We start from the raw sequence: 18,727 nt of genomic DNA, 5'->3' as shown, positions 1-18,727 counted from the left end.
ACAATGCACCGCCACTTCCGCCCCCAAAGGCCCCACCCACTTCTTTCCGAGGTCAGAGGTGAAAAAGAGACGCCGGCGGAGGGATGGGAAGGAGTTAAGGCCAAGGCGAGTGGAAGGGGCGGGTCTTCCCTCGCCCCGCCCCGCCCAAATCTCGGCCAGCTCTGTGGGCGACTTTGCACATGCTCGGCTGCTATAGTGGGAGAAGGCAATGGCACCCCACTCTGGTACTCTTGCCTGGAAAATCCCATGGACAGAGGAGCCTGGTAGGCTGCAGTCCATGGGGTCGCTAAGAGCCAGACACGGCCGAGCGACTTCACTTTCACTTTTCACTTTCATGCATTGGAGAAGGAAATGGCAACCCACTCCAGTGTTCTTGCCTGGAGAATCCCAGGGACGGGGCAGCCTGGTGGGCTGCTCTCTATGGGGTCGCACAGAGTCGGACACGACTGAAGCGACTTAGCAGCAGCAGTAGCAGCAGCAGCAGCTGCTGCCATAGTACGGGATACCGCAGAACTACCGTTCTTTACATTTCTGTCTCGACAGCCGATGGAAACCCTGGAGAATGAAAGGAAACCAAGCCTCTTTCCAAGCGTAGAGTAGTCCGCAGATTTCGTTAAGGCATCTGTTTTACTGACGAAAGGGGCTTTCCCGCCGCCGTCATACCCCAAGAGCCTGATCGCCCTTTTTTCGGCCAAGTTTGGCGTCCCGGCAGGATCTGGGTTTGACTGGGAATTTGAAAAGTTCTTCCTGACTTGGATTAGCGGAACAAGCTTTAGAGAAACTCTAAGGGCGAGAGATTGGAGCACCAGAAATGAAGGATTTCTCTTTGGGGGTGTGCTTCTAGGGATCCATGAAGCATCTGAAATTAACCCCAAAATGGGTTTTATGAGTTTTGTTTCTACATTTCTGGAGCAGTTTTATAGTGTATTTGGGAGTCTCAAAGTTACCAACTAATGTGTGTAATTGGCAAAGGCAGGAATTGCTCAGTGGAGTACCGCTACGCGGCAGTGTTCTCAATTTGGTTTACCAAATGGTCTTTCCTTCCAGTTAAGCCCGTGAGATTGGAAGCATCTTCCAATTCCAGGCGATTGGAAGTTCATTTTATAAACTGTGTCCTGTAATAAGACTTTCTATAGCTACTAGACTAATTTAGTTAAAGTATGAAATATAAAGCTGGATGCTGGCAAGTTAATTATAGTGTTAACAGGCTGGTTTTAAATATTAGTGCTGTATTTGAACTGCAAGAGAATGCGGTTTGGGGCAGGGCAGGGAATGCGTGTTAAAGCAGTGGTCTCCAACCTTTTTGACCACTTTCATGAGAGACAGTTTTTCCACGAACCAGGCTGGGGAGAGGGGGTGGGTTTCAAGATGATTCAAGTGCATTTCATTCATTGTGCACTTTTATTTCTATTATTATGACACCAATTCCACCTTAGATCATCAGGCATTAGATCCTGGAGGTTGGGGATCTGATGTTAAAGTGCTGGTGAGAAACTTGTGGGACTGCTCAGCTCCCAAATGCCTGGACCATCTCAATATGATCAGAATTCTCCCCAGAAATGGAAAGGGGCTCTCTCTGTTTGAGAGAGCCTGTATTAGTTGGCACTCCTGGTCTGTCTGGCTGTTATATCTGTTGAGACCTTTTAGTGAAAGTAACACTCATCTGCTAACAGGAAAAGATAAGACTCAGTTGCCTTACAAACCAGCCAATTACAATTACAATCTGGGCAATTACAATCTGCCCAGATGATGGCCAATTCTAGTGTCTGCTGGCAGAGTGGAGTTGGAGCAAAGAGGAGGTCAAGACATGTTAATGAGAATGTGTTTGTGGTTCCAGAAAGCCAGGGAGGACTCACGTTGGTCACTCTGTGGGCATCTGTTTTTCCTCTTGGAGAACGGCAGAGAGGTCAGAGTAGGGGTAAATAAGATTGAATTTTCCCTGTTGACAAAAAGGAAAAAGACTTTCCCCTTTCCTAGAACATTTTCTTCCAAAAACTTTTATTTGTAAATCCTGCCCCATCACTTTGATACCTATATATAAGTCTTTTGAACAGCTCAGTAAGCCTCTTGACTGCTTTAAAACCCAAGAACTTTTCTCAGGGTCTGGAGAGCCATCTCTTTGTAAACAGGAAGAAAGATGGCATCCCCCTGTCTCCTTGTCACCACGGGAATTTAACCTAAAGAAAGTAGAAACATTACTTTACCAACAAAGGTCCCTACAGTCAAAGCTATACTTTTTCCAGTAGTCCTGTATGGATATGAGAGCTGAACCATAAAGAAAGCTGAACGCCAAAAAATTGATGCTTTTGAACTGTGGTGTTGGAGAAGACTCTTGAAAGTGCCTTGGACTGCAAGGAGATCCAACCAGTCAATCCTAAAGGAAATCAATCCTAAATATTCATTGGAAGGACTGATGCTGAAGCTGAAACTCCAATACTTTGGCCATCTGATGAGAAGAGCTGATTCATTGAAAAAGACCCTGATGCTGGGGAAGATTGAAGGTAAGAGCAGAAGGGGACAACAGAGGATGAGATGGTTGGATGCCATCACGGACTCAATGGACACTGAGTTTGAGCAGGCTCCAGGAGTTGGTGAAGGACAGGGAAGCCTGGCATGCTGTAGTCCGTGGGGTTGCAAAGAGTCAGACATGACTGAGTGACTGAACAACAATAACAACAACACCTGGTTCCAAGCTGTAAGTTGCAAAGATAGAACTCATGTCTCTTATGTCTTCTGCATTGGTAAGTGGGTTCTTTACCACTAGCACCACCTGGGAAGCCCTATCTATGTGTGGCTATGTCCAAATTTCCAGTCCATCCATTGAATTCCGGCCCACCCTAATCCTGTGTAAACTCATCAAGATTCCATCTGCAAAAACCTATTTCCAAATAAAGCCACACTCAAAAGTACAAGGTTAGAAATTAAAGATATCTTTTGGGACAATTCAATCCATAACACCCACCATGACTTCTGAAGGCACGTCCAGACTTGTAGAAACATAAGCCCTTCCAGGAATCCTAGGAATTTGGCAGCAGCAGCAAATCAACTATATTTCAGTTTTCTAAAAAAATTATTCAGTTGTCTAGAGCGTAAAGCCTCATTGTCTATTTATGATTAGTTGTCCTTCGTGTTTTTATTTCCTGCTCTTGCTGCTACTAAATCACTTCAGTCGTGTCCAACTCTGTGCGACCCCATAGACGGAAGCCCACCAGGCTCCCCTGTCCCTGGGATTCTCCAGGCAAGAACACTGGAGTGGATTGCCATTTCCTTCTCCAATGCATGAAAGTGAAAAGTGAAAGTGAAGTCGCTCAGTTGTGTCCGACTCTTCGCAACCCCATGGACTGCAGCCCACCAGGGTCCTCCATCTATGGAACTTTCCAGGCAAGAGTACTGGAGTGGGGCACCATCACCTTCTCCTAACCTGGCCGTATTTACAGGGTTTGATTTTGGTTTACTTCTGTAGGCCCTCTTGGCATGAGAGACACACATCAGTCGAATGGCCTCCTTAATTGTTTAATTGTAAAACTGTTTAATTAGTTTAACAACATCAATTCCCCAACAAAGTCTCAACATGAAATGACTCTAGTTCCAGGGTTGCGAATATATGCCCAACTCTGAACAAGTCACAAACCTGCATGCAAGGATACCACATCTATTTTGTATAAATCAACTCAATCCTGATTCTGAATTCCATTCTGTTATTAATAGAGGAAAAATAATGTTCCCTCTACTTTTCTTGGCTGAGACCTCCTGTCATTAAAGACAAGAGAGAAACAAACAGAAGATTATTAACATGGACATCTCACATATGGATGTGAGATACCCAGGGAAGCTGAGAGAGCCAGCACCATACTAACATCTTGAGCCAAAGAGGAAAGAATGATGTTGAGGGAAATGGAGAGACTGTGGTGACCCAAGGATGAAAGAGCAGATAAAACCAAGGAGGATCTTGGAATGCAGGAGCAGAAAAACCAGATCGTCCTTCCCTCACCCATGTGGTAACTATTAATGGAACAGTATAACCTGTCTCCCCTCCTACCCCATAGGGAGAAAGTATTTGCCCTACTCTTGCCCACCCAGTATACATGCCTCATCCAATCAGCAAATGACCCGCAAGACCTCTATCCCACTTCTTGTACCCTGGGTATTAAAGTGTACTAAGGGCCCCTGTTCAACATCGGTTCTCCCTTGAGCTGGCCCACTGTTCTAATAACATCTCCCACTCTAATAAACTTTATTTCCCTCTCATTTTGTCTCATGTCTGGAAATTCTTTTCCAACCTGCACCCAGACCACGACACTTTTGATGGCCGGTACAGGGGCTTGGGGTCTCTTCCCCACCTCCTTGCTTCTCCTTTCTCATAGGGACCCTCTGCGAACAGGCAAGTGCTGTGGAAGCAACAAAGGAACTCTGGCCAGGGTTACCCTCTGGTGTGTTCCGAAGGCCCCACTGCTTACTGCACCCCAGTAGCTGCCGCCCAAACGGGTGAGGCTCTCTCCTTTGTCTTCTTTCCAACTGAGGCCTAGGCCAAGAAATACTCAAAATGGAAACCATCATCCCCTGGCCACCGCCTCCCCCATAGGATTATAAGGTGAATTCCTCAGCCTTCTTCCCTGTCACTTTCACATAGGATTATAAGGTGAATTCCTCAGCCTTCTTCCCTGTCACTTTCACTTCTTTCCCTTTTTGGTCCAGACTGATTGACAAGAGCATAGGTGATGCCTCCGAGCCATAACCTCCCCCCGACCGCAAAAAAAAAAGGCCTCTGAATGGTACAGCAGCTTTTGCCAAAAGCAGGGAAAGGACTCAGAATTTCCTTCCTCCTTATCTCCTGCCCCCCTCTGTCTCTCTCCATCAGATTTCTTAGATGACCTATACTCGACCTTTCATAGCCACATGATTTCTAGGAAAGGATTCTGAGGTTCCATTTGGTCCAGGTCTTTCTCCTATATTTGAAAGCCTAAAGGATCAAAAACTCTCCTCTATGCTTCAAAACCAATTCTTTTTGCATATGCAATTAAAAACAACTAGCTTGTTAAAAAACCTGCCTAAGGAAAAGCTTGAAGTTAACCCTTTCTATGACTCTGAAATACACAGCTCACGTTGCCAGAGACCTCAGCCTTGGGCAAATTAGAACCTAAAAAAAAAGTGGGGAGGAGTCAAAGAGACATTTTAATTACCAGGTGGAAAACTATGAGATCTCTGCCTGTCTGTCTGGATTTATGTATGTCTTGGTGTGTGTCTTTTGGGTTTTTTTTTAATATTGCTGAAGTTGTAAATGAGTTCTAACTTAATTAGCCCAAACAAAAGGAAGCCCTTACAAATCAGACAATTCTAAATACAAGAGAAATTAACCTAAATGAATTTCAGATTCACGTGAACTGGGGAATATTCAATATTAAATATCTAATATTAATGTTTGTTTGCTAATCTAATTAGACATGTCTAATATAGACATGTCTAAGCACCGTTAACATTAAGCATATTTTCATTGTGCTGGGTTTATTATAAGTTAAATATTGTTATATTGTTATATCTGTTACAAGTTTGTCAGCAAGGAAAGTACCTGGAGTGAATGAAGAAACTTCAAAAAAAAATGTAAATGAAATATGAGCTTTTGGACAAACTCCATTAAGAATAATTATACTTTAGAAATGTCTATCTAAAACAGTCTCTCTAGATTTTGGTAATCTGAATTTCTAGGGTAGTGCTAAACTAAGTGACAGACGTTTATTGAATAGCTAGGTCTTCTCCAAGTAAAATAAGATTCTGAAACATTCACTACTTAATACTAACTCCCTCTTACACAGAAACTAAAGAGACTTTGGACTACTAATGAATAATATTTGATGCCATCCTGCGATGGTCTCTATAAGAAAGCAAATGTTTTTTTTTAGAAATTGTCACTGGTGTTTATGCTCACCAATCTATAGAATGCTAATACAACAGTTGTTCTTGGCTGCTTAAGGAAAGTAAAGTGTGTTTTCAGTAAAGATGGTATGAGAAATGAAATTACATTTTATGAAGGGAAAAGGAAGTAGGTTTGACTTACAGGTGGCTGTTTCAGGATGGGAGAACAAAGTAATGGGTACAGAAAGTGATAAGAAGGTTTTATGGAAAGTAGACTCCAAGGGAAGAGTTTTGTGTATAAATATATGTTTTCTTAAGATGTTGAACTGCCTTTGATAATGGATTTTAAGTTTCTTTACCTTTGAAGTAATCTGTTCTATGTTTACCTTTGAAATCTTTTGTTAACTTTGGCTAAGTGAGTAACTATTGTTTCATAGTGACTTATATGATCCTATCTGACTGAGTGTTACAAACCCTTTTGATATTTATTGAAAACACTTACTAAATCATTTGACTTCTAGCTAACTTTGGGATGCTTCAGAGGGCCCCTGAAACATGGCAAAAAGAGCCATTAAACTACCTGAGTTCATTTGCATGTTAAATTACTTGGGAAGTATTGTTAGAGGATTTAAACAAATATTTAAAGATTCAGATTTAAATTGTATGGTTGATGTTACTTATATAGATAGCCTAGACATTATGTGAAATTCATGAAAATCTGATATGTCCTGATATGTAAAATGTTGTCAGTTATAATTAGTTATCATGTTAAAGTGTTACAAGTGACAGCAATGAACAGGCTACCTTGTCAATTGCAATTTAATTAGATTTTAAACTTGCCTTCTATGGTTTCACTCTCATGCCTTTAAAAAAAATACTGCTAGTTCTTCAAGATTTATGGAAAAGACTTTTCTAAGATTAACTGATGAACAAACTTTGTTTGTTTGTTATCTGTAAACTGGTACCAGGCTGAAATTTAGTCTACTCTCTGTATTAAGAGAATAAAGTTTTCTTAGAATGAAGCTTTCAATAACAGATTATGAATTTCTTTGCCTTTAAGTGATTTATATTTGTTTTTAAGATATTTTGTTACTTTGGTAAAGTAAGTAAGCATTATTTAAGATTATGGTACACGTAGACAAAGCTCATTCTGCTTCTACAAAAAATAAGCCTTCACAATTAGACTTTTGCTATCCTGATATCCTTAAAACATGGCAACATTCTACTCCTAAATCGGGGATTTAAAAATGGGTGAACAATATCTGTAAATCAAAGAGTCAGGGCCATGGAAAATCCAAGACGGCCTCTTGGCTTTTCCCAGCTCCCTAAAAAACCTCATTTTTATTTGATGGGTTAAAGCCTTCCCAGGCTACAAGGGTTAATGTCCTCATAATGAAAAAAATCATGTTTCATTGAATATTAAGTTTTGTTAATTGTTAAACTAAGTTTCTAGTTTTGTTAATTAAGGTCTAGTGTTTACTAAGACTCACTTCTGAGACAGTTCCTTGTTATGCTATATTGCTAAAAGGTTTAATTAAGTTATTAAAAAAGACACTCTAAGTTTGTTTCTAAAGCTTATCTCAGTAACCAGTCTTAAGATAAAGATCAGACACTCCCTGATGTACAAACAGGAGATTAACATCAAGCTATAGTCATTTAACAAATGAAGTCAGGTGACCTGGGGTATACTGGGCTATACCTAATGAAAGTTCTTGACTTAGATTCTTGCTTGTGATCTTACTAATAACTGCTAGCTATACTATTTTCTATGTCACTTGTTTCAGAAGACTTTTTATGTTACCAGGTGTGTAACTGAGCCTGTGATAAAATGCTGAGATGCGGTTCCAAATGAGATCAATGATTATAACGAAGTAACTCTAGATATGGGAAGAGGCAACAAGAGGGACAGGTATGATCCAGAGACTTTTGCGACTCACAAGCCCTGGTCTAGTAACAGCACACTGAGTGGCCTGTCAATGGAATCTTCGGTAGGCCTGGGACACAGTGGCCATGAAATGCCCCAAAGCGTGGTCGAATATGGGTCTATAAAAGGACCCTGCTGACTGGAACGTGGCGCTTGCCAGCTGCCTCTATAAGGATTACTTCGTGACCACTGGAAGCTTCTGACCTTCAACATCCCCTGAAAGGAATTCAGGGTGGAGATGAGAAATAAGGCACTCTGTGCTCTGGAAAAATCCCACAAGAACCGGCCTTCAGATAGTCAGATGTTTTCAGGTAAAGATTTTATGAGCCCGAATTCTTGCCTCTTCTCATACCTAAAGAAACACTAAGGTCGCAAACCAATTTCTGGGCCTGGTTCTCCTGGCTAGCCCCTGAGAACTTTTCTACTTCTATTAATCTTTGGGCCATGTACCTTTAGCTTTCTTGTAAAGTTTGTTTCTTCTAGAATGCAACAATTCTCCAAGTGGTAGTATGACAAGAATATTCTCTGACCAACAAACACCTAAACAATGCTGAAACAATTTACCTTATCATTCCATGGACTCTCATCTCCCTCCGAAAATGCACCCTGACAGAGAGCAGGCAAAGGGAACCCAGAGCCCCACGATGCCCCTGTACAGCCTGAAGAAGCCAGAGTGGTCATCACCCCTTTTCCTTTGAGACTGGGTTCCCAAACGCCTGAAAAGGGAAATAGGTAGGTAGTTAGACATGAGCAAGGTATCAAAAGGGGCCAAAGAATTGGCCCTAAAATTAACGAGAGGGAGGAATGTGGTGATCCCAGGATGAAAGAGCAGATGAAACCAAGGAGGGTCTTGGAATGCAGGAACAGAAAAAACAGACCTTCTTGTCTTTCCCTCCCCGATGTTGTAACTATTAGTGGAACAGTATAACCTGTCACCCCTCCTACCCCATAGGGAGAAGGTATTTGCTCCACTCTTCCCCCACCCAGTATGCATGCCTCATCCAATCAGCAAATGACTCACAATACCCACTATCCCACTCCTGTACCCTGGGTATAAAAGTGGACTAAGGACCCTTGTTCAACATTGGTTCTCCCTTGAGCTGGCCACTAACACCGTCTCCCATTCTAATAAATTTTATTTCCCTCTCATTCTGTCTCATGTCTGGAAATTCTTTTCCAACCTGCACCCGGACCAAACCAGAGGCCAGTTTTGGGCGATTACCAGGAAAAAACACAGTAAAAGGTAAGGTTTGTTGTGGAGATTTAAGTCTCTGCCTTAAAAATGTCTCTTTGGCAGGTTACTTCAAGCTAAAAACAATGAAGGCCTGAAGGCCTCAAGAAGAAACTTAGACCTTCCCCCTAACTGCCTAAAGAAGAATTTAGATATAAGACCTGTTCCCAAATACAGCTATCTCTAGAGATATCTGCAAAGACTGTGGGTTACATGTGCAGGGAAAACTCTCTAGAGATCAGGTCCACTCTGAATCCCATTGTTTCTCCATGGCCCAGGCAAGCATTTATTTACCAAATATTTGCTTTCTCTTTTTTTTTTCACCTCCGTGTCAATTGTCTTTCTCCCTTCTGAAGTCCCAAACCATTACCCCAAACATCTCTTGTCTTTAACTGAAGATGGTATTGTTGTTATTGTTGTTCAGTCACTAAGTCACGTCTGACTCTTTGAGACCCCATGGACTGCAGCACGCCGGGCTTCCTTCATCTTCACTATCTCCCAGAGCTTGCTCAAACTCATGTCCATTGAGTCCATGATGCCATCCAGCCATCTCTTCCCTCTGTCATCCCCTTCTCCCCCCTTCCCTATATCTTTTCCAGCATCAGGGTCTTCTCCAATGAGTCAGCTCTTCACAACAGGTGACCAAAATATTGGAGCTTTAGCTTCAGCATCAGTCCTTCTAATGAATATTCAGGGTTGATTTCCTTTAGGATTGACTGGCTTGATCTTGCGGTCCAAGGCACTCGTATTAAGATAGTATTACGGTTCATTAGTGGTTTTGGCCATTTTGGTGAGTTACTCAGTTTTCCTGGGTCTCTCCCAGGGAGACGTGTTATGAAACTTTGATTGTCTCCTATTAATCTTCTTCGTATCAGGGTTTCCCTAGTGGCTCAGTGGTATAGAACCTGCCTACCAATGCAGGAGACCCAGGTTCGATCCCTGGGTTGGGAAGTTCCCTTGGAGAAGGGAATGGCAACCCACTCCTGTATTCTTGTCTGGGAATCCCATGGACAGAGGAGCCTGTGGGCTACAGTCCACGGGGTGGCAAAAGAGTCAGACACAACTGAGCAACTACTGCTTTTCACCTTCATGTCAATTTACTTCTTAGATCAAGCGGAAGAACCTAGAAGGGTAGAGGAAAATGTCTTTCTCTCTGACAATGGCTAATGTCTTGAGAAATAAAATTTTAGGGTATGATGACAGAATGGACATATCACACAAATGAAGTGATGAAATAAAATTATTTTAAAGCAAGACCAGAAAATTTTAACAAAATTTTCTCTGCCGTTGGAGCCACTCTCCCTCCCTTTAGCGTGCATAGTGCGTGTGCATCTTGCATGTGCTTTCTACTTTAACTGGGTCCCCTTAGAAGACAGAGGAATGCCTAGTCACCAAAACAACAAAAAGGTAATTACCTCCTGACACCAGCAAGTAACCACTTAGGAGATGATATTTTTTTCTTAATCCTGTATGAGATCACGATGACCCACTACTCACCTTGTCAGACTATTTAAACTGTCAGAATGTCACTTTGATATAGAACCTTTTGTCTCAAAAATGTCTATAATCGTGCTTTAACATCTAAAAAGAGAACCGACCTCAGAGCTTTTTGAAAAACTGTCTCCCGGCTTATAAACCTTCAGGTTGACTGGAATAAAATCTTCTATTTCTTTCTTAGATTGACTTTTGATTCATTTTTTTCATCAACAGAAGCATCAAAAATGACCCTAGTTTTTCTTTCCAAATCAAAAAGTTGCCAACTTTCCAGCTAACAACAAGAATCCTAAGCCTATTTTTTTTAATCAATTGGCTTTATTTTTTGGAACTATTTTATGTTTACAGAAAATTGAGCTGAAAATACAGAGTTCTCTCCCTCCCAACAGTTTCCTTATTATCGCCTTGCATTAGTATGAAACAGTTATAAGAATCCTAAGCCTATTATTATGCCAGCAAATTTGGAAAACTCAGCAGTGGCCACAGGACTGGAAAAGGTCAGTCTTCATTCCAATCCCAAAGAAAGGCAATGCCCAAGACTGCTAAAACTACCGCACAATTGCACTCATCTCACACGCTAGCAAAGTAATGCTTAAAATTCTCCAAGCCAGGTTTCAGCAACCGCGAAATTTCATGTGAACCGTGAAATTCCAGATGTTCAAGCTGGTTTTAGAAAAGGCACCTCTTTAGAAAAAGAGGAACCAGAGATCAAATTGCCAACATCCGCTGGATCATCAAAAAAGCAAGAGAGCTCCAGAAAAACATCTAGTTCTGCTTTTTTGACTATGCCTACGACTTCGACTGTGTGGATCAGAACAAACTGTGGAAAATTCTTAAAGAGATGGGAATACCAGACCACCTGACCTGCCTCTTGAGAAATCTGTATGTAGGTTAGGAAGCAACAGTTAGAACTGGACATGGAACAACAGACTGGTTCCAAATCGGGAAAGGAGTACATCAAGGCTGTATACTGTCACCCTGCTTATTTAACTTATATGGAGAGTACATCATGAGAAACACTGGGCTGGAAGAAGCACAAGCTGGAATCAAGATTGCCGGGAGAAATATCAATAACTTCAGATAGGCAGATGACACCACCCTTATGGCAGAAAGCGAAGAAGAACTAAAGAGCCTCTTGATGAAAGTTAAAGAGGAGAGTGAAAAAGTGGGCTTAGAACTCAACATTCAGAAAACGAAGATCATGGCATCTGGTCCCATCACTTCATGGGAAATAGATGGGGAAACAGTGGAAACGGTGATAGACTTTTTTTTTGGGCTCCAGAATCACTGCAGATAGTGATTGCAGCCATGAAATTAAAAGATGTTTGCTCCTTGGAAGAAAAGTTATGGCCAACCTAGACAGCATATTAAAAAGCAGACACATTACTTTACCAAAAAAGGTCCATCTAGTCAAAGGTATGATTTTTCTATAGTCATGTATGGATGTGAGAGCTGGACCATAAAGAAAGCTGACCACCGAAGAATTGATGCTTTTGAACTGTGGTGTTGGAGAAGACTTTTGGGAGTCCCTTGGACTGCAAGGGGATCCAACCAGTCCATCCTAAATATTCATTGGAAGGACTGATGCTGAAGCTGAAACTCCAATATTTTGGCCACCTGATGTGAAAAACTGACTCAAATGAAAAGACCCTGATGCTGGGAAAGATTGAAGGCAGGAGGAGAAGGGGATGACAGAGGATGAGATGGTTGGATGGCATCACCGACTCGATGGACATGAGTTTGAGTAAATTCCAGGAGTTGGTGATGGACAGGGAGGCCTGGCATGCTCCAGTTTATGGGGTTGCAAAGAGTCGGACATGACTGAGTGACTGAACTGAACTGAACTGAGGCCTATTATTTCACATATAACAAACAGTATTAAAGATGTATATATTAGATCATTTCTCCTCATTAGTGAGAATTTGGATGCGTTTATGTTCCCCTGGTGGCTCAGAGGGTAAAGCATCTGCCTGCAATGTGGGAGACCTGGGTTCAATTCCTAGGTTGGGAAGATCCCCTGGAGAAGGAAATGGCAACCCACTCCAGTACCCTTGCCTGGAGAATCTCAAGGACAGAGGAGCCTGGCGGGCTACAGTCCATGGGGTCGCACAGAGTCGGACACGACTGAGCGACTTCACTTTCACTTTTCATGTTAAAACTACTGTAGAATTCCTGATAATTTCCCGGTGTCTGAAAATTGATGCCTATACCATATTTGGCCACTAGATGGAGCCGAACACTGGGAAATGCAGCCTCACCGTGTTTTGGTGGCCAAGAAAGTAGGTCAGTGAGTCAGGTTCTTTAATTCCACATGTGGGTGCCTATTTCAAAGGGTGAATTTGGCCCCGGTTCACCAAATTCATATTAACACAGATCAGCCTAACCATCGAGATGATTAATTAAGAGTAACTAGCAGAACACCTGTGCCGGGCAGCTTATATAAGTATTTTTACTAGAAAATATGAAAAATTAAAAGGGAAAAAAATAACTGTCTTCTAACCATTACTGTCAAAGCATGAAGATTTTTTAGAGATATAAATAACGATCTGCTTCTGTGTGCAGTAAAAAACTTACCTCTACTGTTTAAATTATGCAGAACATTGTCTGCCTTTCCATCAGAGAATAATAAGCTTTCTCATGTGAACAGTGCCTTGCGCAAAATGTTTGGAGGTTTTCTGATTTGAGTTAAACCTCACAGTTCTGTGAGGCAGACATTTCATAGATGAGCAGACAAGCTCAGAGAGGTTCACTAACTTGTCCTAAATCTCACAGCCAAAAGCTACAGAACCAGGCTGTGAAGTGGTGAGTGATGCTGGAACCACCAGCAGAGACAGAAACCTTTTTGTTCTTATCCATTCTCTGCCTCCCATGCCTATTAGAGCTGGAGGGAGAAAATCACCCTTATAATCCTGATTTCTGTTTTTCCATTTGAAAAACGATGAGATGGTCCCTAAGTCAGTGTACCTTAAATTTAAATGTATTCAGTCTCTGGAGATCTTGTTAAAATGCAGATTCTGATACCATAGATATGAACTGAACCTGAGAGTGTTCCTAACCAGCTCCCCCAGTGATAATCACACTGCTGATTGGAGGACCACGTTGTCCAATTTCGGGCAGCTAATAACTAATGTGTTGGCTTCCCAGGTGGCTCTAGTGGTAAAGAGCCTCCTTGCCAACACAGATATAAGACATAAGTAGATATAAGAGAAATGGGTTTGATCCATGGATTGGGAAGATCCCCTGGAGAAGGGAATGGCAGCCCACTTCAATATTCTAGCCTGGAGAATCCCATGGACAGAGGAGCCTGACGGGCTACAGTCCATAGGGTGGCAAAGAGTTGGACACAACTCTTTGTGTTGTGTTTGAAGTGACTTAGCAATGACTAACATCTGCAAGGGATGTGCCAACAGTAAGAAATGAGCAAGACATATATCTGCAGTTTGGTAGCTATTTGAAAGGAACTCTATTGCCTGGTATTGATCTATATTTTATGTGTCTAGATTAGTTGGAGCCTAGCAGATCCTACTGAAGAAAGCAACTGTTATTCCAGTTATCAGCCAGAATTTCCTTATCATTTTTGGTTTTTATTGCTGATTGATAGCATACCTGGCATCTCAGATGGAGTCACCCCAGATTCCCTGCATGACATCTGATCTGAAGCCTGTGTTTTATATCTTTGCAATGCAAAACCGTAATCTCTACCTAATTATATGCTGGGACACAGGTAAACATCCTATTTCCTAAATAAATAACCTCAAGATTTTATACTCTCTCCATCCTGGAACATGCTTGAATCTCCACGTGCTAGGGGGTTAGTAAACCATAGCATGTACTTGAGACCCATTTGTCTAAGAGATTTTGCGTTTGTTCTATGCAGTGCTTTACGATTTATAAAAGCATTTTCACCTAACTCATTTGATCCTACAAAAATGTGGTGAATTAGATAGGGAAGTTACCATTTTCCCTATTGTGGAGGAAGAGACAAAGTCTCCAGAAAGATTGTGAGAGGCAGGAACACAGCCAGGGTCTCCTGACTAAACCCCAAGCGCCTTCCACTGCACGACATGGCTCTTCTACTCTACCTCATGTTCAATGTACGTGTGAATCTGTGACCAAGGAGTGAGTTGATGCTGTAGGTGAAAGAAAAGGAAATAAAGACGGTGGGGTAAACTTGGCATCACTGTGTTAGAAGAAACTAGGATATAAGAGTAGAACGTTGAGGCAGGTAGATGGCTAGGAAAAAGCTGAAGCTTCTGGTGACCTATTTAAAAACTCCAGGCTTGATTTCTACAGACCCACAACTTTAAAGGTCAATGACTCTTTCTAGAATGAATATCTGAAATCAGGCCCAGCAAAAGTCCACTCAAGCCTAATTCATTCATCCTATTCCAATGTCTACTGAATGCTGACTGCATGTGAGAAAATTTAGGAGATGCAAAGATGAAGACACATTCTTGGGCCATAAAAAGTTTCTTATTTAATGTGTCTGTTAGTCGCTCAGTCATGTCCAACTCTACGTGACCCCATGGACTATAGCCAACCAGGCTCCTCTGTCCATGGAACTCACCAGGCAAGAACACTGGAGTTGGTTGCCATCTCCTTCTCCAGAGGATCTTCCTAACCCAGGGACTGAACCCAAGTCTCTCGCACTGCAGGTGGGTTCTTTACCATCTGAGCCATCAGGGAAGCTCAATAGAGGGGATTAATTATTTCAATTATTCATGGACTGACTCATTTCAAAATATGATGCTGCACCTTGCTACATGCCAAACACTATCCCAGGTGGAGAACAATGGCAATGAATAAGACAAACCCCTTGATGTTTTATTTTTCCATCTGAAAATGATGAGATGGTCCTTAAGGCAGTGCACCTTCAATTTAAATGCACTCAGTTCCTGGAGATCTTGTTAAAAGGCAGTTTCTGATTTAATTGGTCTGGGGTGGGCCTGAGAGTCTGCATTTCTAACCAGTTCCCCTGGTGATGATCATGCTGCTGATTGGAGAACCACACTATGAAGTCTTCCCTGACCTCAAAGACTTCACTTGGCCAGTATTGTCGTTGTTGCTGTTGCTGTTCAGTCGCTCTGTAGTGGCCGACTCTTTGTGACCCCATGGACTGCAGCACGCCAGGCCTCCCTCTCCTTCACTATCTCCTGGAGTTTCCTCAGACCCATGTCCATCGAGTCGGTGATGCCATCCAACCATCTCATCCTCTGTCGTCCCCTTCTCTTCCTGCCCCCAATCTTTCCCAGCATCAGGGTCTTTTCCAGTGAGTCAGCTCTTCGCATCAGGTGGCCAAAGTTTTGGAGCTTCAGCTTCAGCATCAGTCCTTCCAATGAATATTCAGGGTTGATTTCCTGTAGGATAGACTGGTTGGATCTCTTTGCTGTTCAAGAGACTCTCAAGAGTCTTCTCCAACACCACAGTTAGACACATCAATTCTTGGGCACTCTGCCTTCTTTATGGTCCAACTCTCACATCCATATAGGATACCGAAAAAATCAGTATGATAAATGCCACAATGCAGGGTGACAGGGTCCCAAGTTTCCATAGAATCATACAGAAGGGCATCTATTCCAATCTTGAAGAGTCAGGAGACGCTTTCAAAAGAGACATTTAAGCTGAGCCAAGCTGGAGTAGAGGGGAAAACATGTACACAGTCCTAGAAGCAATGCTATATGATAGATACTTAATAGCCATCTCTCTAGGAGTAGGTGAGAAGGCCCGAATTTGTGGATTTTGCCAATTTCCTTGATATAAATACTCCCATGGCTGACTCGCAAACCAACAGGACATCACTGAACACATGATTGGGAGAAGATGCACACCAAACTCACAAGTGACCTAAAATCCCCTTCAGAGCATCACTGCCTAGAGGTTTTACCATGCTTCTAGGGAATTCCAAGCAGTCCTGTGGGGCGGGAACTCACTGTGGGGGGTGGGGAGAGCAGGCAGGGGAGAGGAGTGCAGGCAAAAAAGGGAGAGAAGCCTGGAAAGGACCACATGCCATTTTAAACAGTTTGAACTTCATCCGAAGGTAAATATGGAGCCACTGAACAGTTTTAAAAGGGAGTGACCTTGGTGAGAATAATACCTGTAGAGTGATGGAGCCTGACCACAGTGTTCTGGATGCAAATAAGAAGAGATGGAGCAGTCCTGGGAAGCGGAGGCATGGAGTCCAGACAGTATCTATACTTTCCTGCTAAGCAAACCAACCAAGGATGAAAGCAGAACTGTTGGGTAACTTGCAGCCCCAAATCCCTGATTCAGAGATTTTTTTTAACATGAAAGAAAAAGTGATTGCCTTTAAAAGAATATGACAGGGAATTCCCTGGCAGTACAGTAGTTAGAACTCCATGCTTTCACCACTGAGTTAAATCCCTGGTTGGGGAACTAGGATTCCACAAGCCATTTGCTTGCTGAACTAAGATTCAACAAACAAATGAACACGGTAAAGAGCCAATAAAGAGAAGAGGGGACCGCTGATGGAGGAAGGTCTCTGAGAACAGGTAAGGATGGGACCCCAAGTTCAGATGACCTAGTACAGGGTAGAGGAGTATAAGGACCATGAGATTAAGGACATGTGATTAATGCTAAAAAACAATCCAAAGTAGTGCTCGGAGGACTAGCCTCTCGTTCATTCTTCTCAATGCTGCCTCGCCAGCGCCTGGAACATGGTGAATGCTAGTTGCTCAGTCATGCCTGATTCTTTGCAGCTACATGGACTGTAGCCTGCCAGGCTCCTCTGTCCATGGAATTCTCCAGGCAAGATTACTGGAGTGGGTTGCCATTTCCTTCTCCAGGGGGAACATGGTAGATGCTCGGCAATTATTTGCCAAGTGAATTAATGCATGAACAGCTAAAAGATACTACTGATGAGACCCACGCTTTGCGCCAGGTCTGTGAAAATGATGGTAATGTATATGCTCTTGAATTCTTACAACTGCTCTGAGAGGTGGATGATTCTCCCCACTTTACAGATGAGGAAAGAAAGGTGTAGAGAGATACAGACATGAAGGCGTTCAGGATATGCCACCCCAAAATATATTGCTTTGGTATGATGGTCATTTTGAGCTGAAGGAATTTGAGAAACAGTTCCTCTCTGAAAGGTTCTCTGACCTTCCCTTTTCTACCTAAAAAAAGAACAAAGTTTCCCAGGAGGAAGTTGCCCTCACTGTACCAGGAAGAGAACATCCTTGTCCCCAGAGATGGGGAGTCGATACTGAAATGTACAATCACTCTGTACAAACATACTGAAATAGCCCTTCTCTTCCATGAATCCCCTCATGGGTCTCCTGGTCACTTCCCCACGACGCTCTGTTATCATTTTTGATAACAGAGCCCCAGCCCCTTTGTTATCATTTCTTTTCTAAAAGCTACAAAAGCTTCTTGCTGTGATCTCTTCTTTGGGTTGTTCTTCTCTTGTAAAATTTGATTAAAACGTGTACACTTTTCCCTCTATTACTATGTCTTATGTCAGTTTAATTCTTAGGCCCAGTTGTGGCCCCTAAGAGAATGGAGAATTTTTTCCTCCCCTACAGAAACTTGCCTGTAATCACACAGCTAATGAGTGGCAGATGTGTGATTTAATCCAGGTCAATCTGTTTCAAATTCCTGCTTTTCAACAATGATGATGATTTTAAATGTCTGGCTTTTACACATTCTCTCACGTTGCCATTTTACCGTATTCGCAAAGTACTGATGCCTGAACTCACCCCAGACCAACTGAACCAGAATCGCTGGATGTGAGACCCAGGTATCAGTATATTCTAAAAATATCTTCAGGTGATTCCAATGTGCAGAGAAAGTTGGAACCTACCTCATTAACTCATTTCCTAGCTTGAGGCTACAGATCTTTTCTAGATCTGCCATTTTATTTTGAAGGAAAATTTTTGCAAATACACCAAACAAAACATTTCACTTTATTTTCATCGAGTCAGTAAAGTACCAGGCATACAGTAAGCATCCTGTCATTGGACAGTGTTCTCTAAAGCACTAATTTAATACCTTTATAGAGAAGTAGTAAATATTTGAAGTAAAAATTGAAAATACTTCAGAAAGAAAGAGGAAAACTTGTGCTACCTTACATCAGTAGAATAAGTATAAATAAGCTAATTACAGAGAGACAGAAGCTAGCACTTAAGCACGGAGCATGTGGCACCATAAATCCCAGCTCAACGCTCACTAATTTGTGAACTTCAGCAAGTTAACCTTTCTGTGCACCATTT

This window comes from Bos grunniens, chromosome 9 (genome assembly GCF_055505025.1).
Source record: "Bos grunniens cultivar Pamir isolate PY7600 chromosome 9, Bosgru_T2T1.0, whole genome shotgun sequence".
Classification (NCBI taxonomy): domain Eukaryota; kingdom Metazoa; phylum Chordata; class Mammalia; order Artiodactyla; family Bovidae; genus Bos; species Bos grunniens.
The sequence above is the reverse complement of the archived record's forward strand: the minus strand, read 5'-3'. Positions refer to the sequence as shown.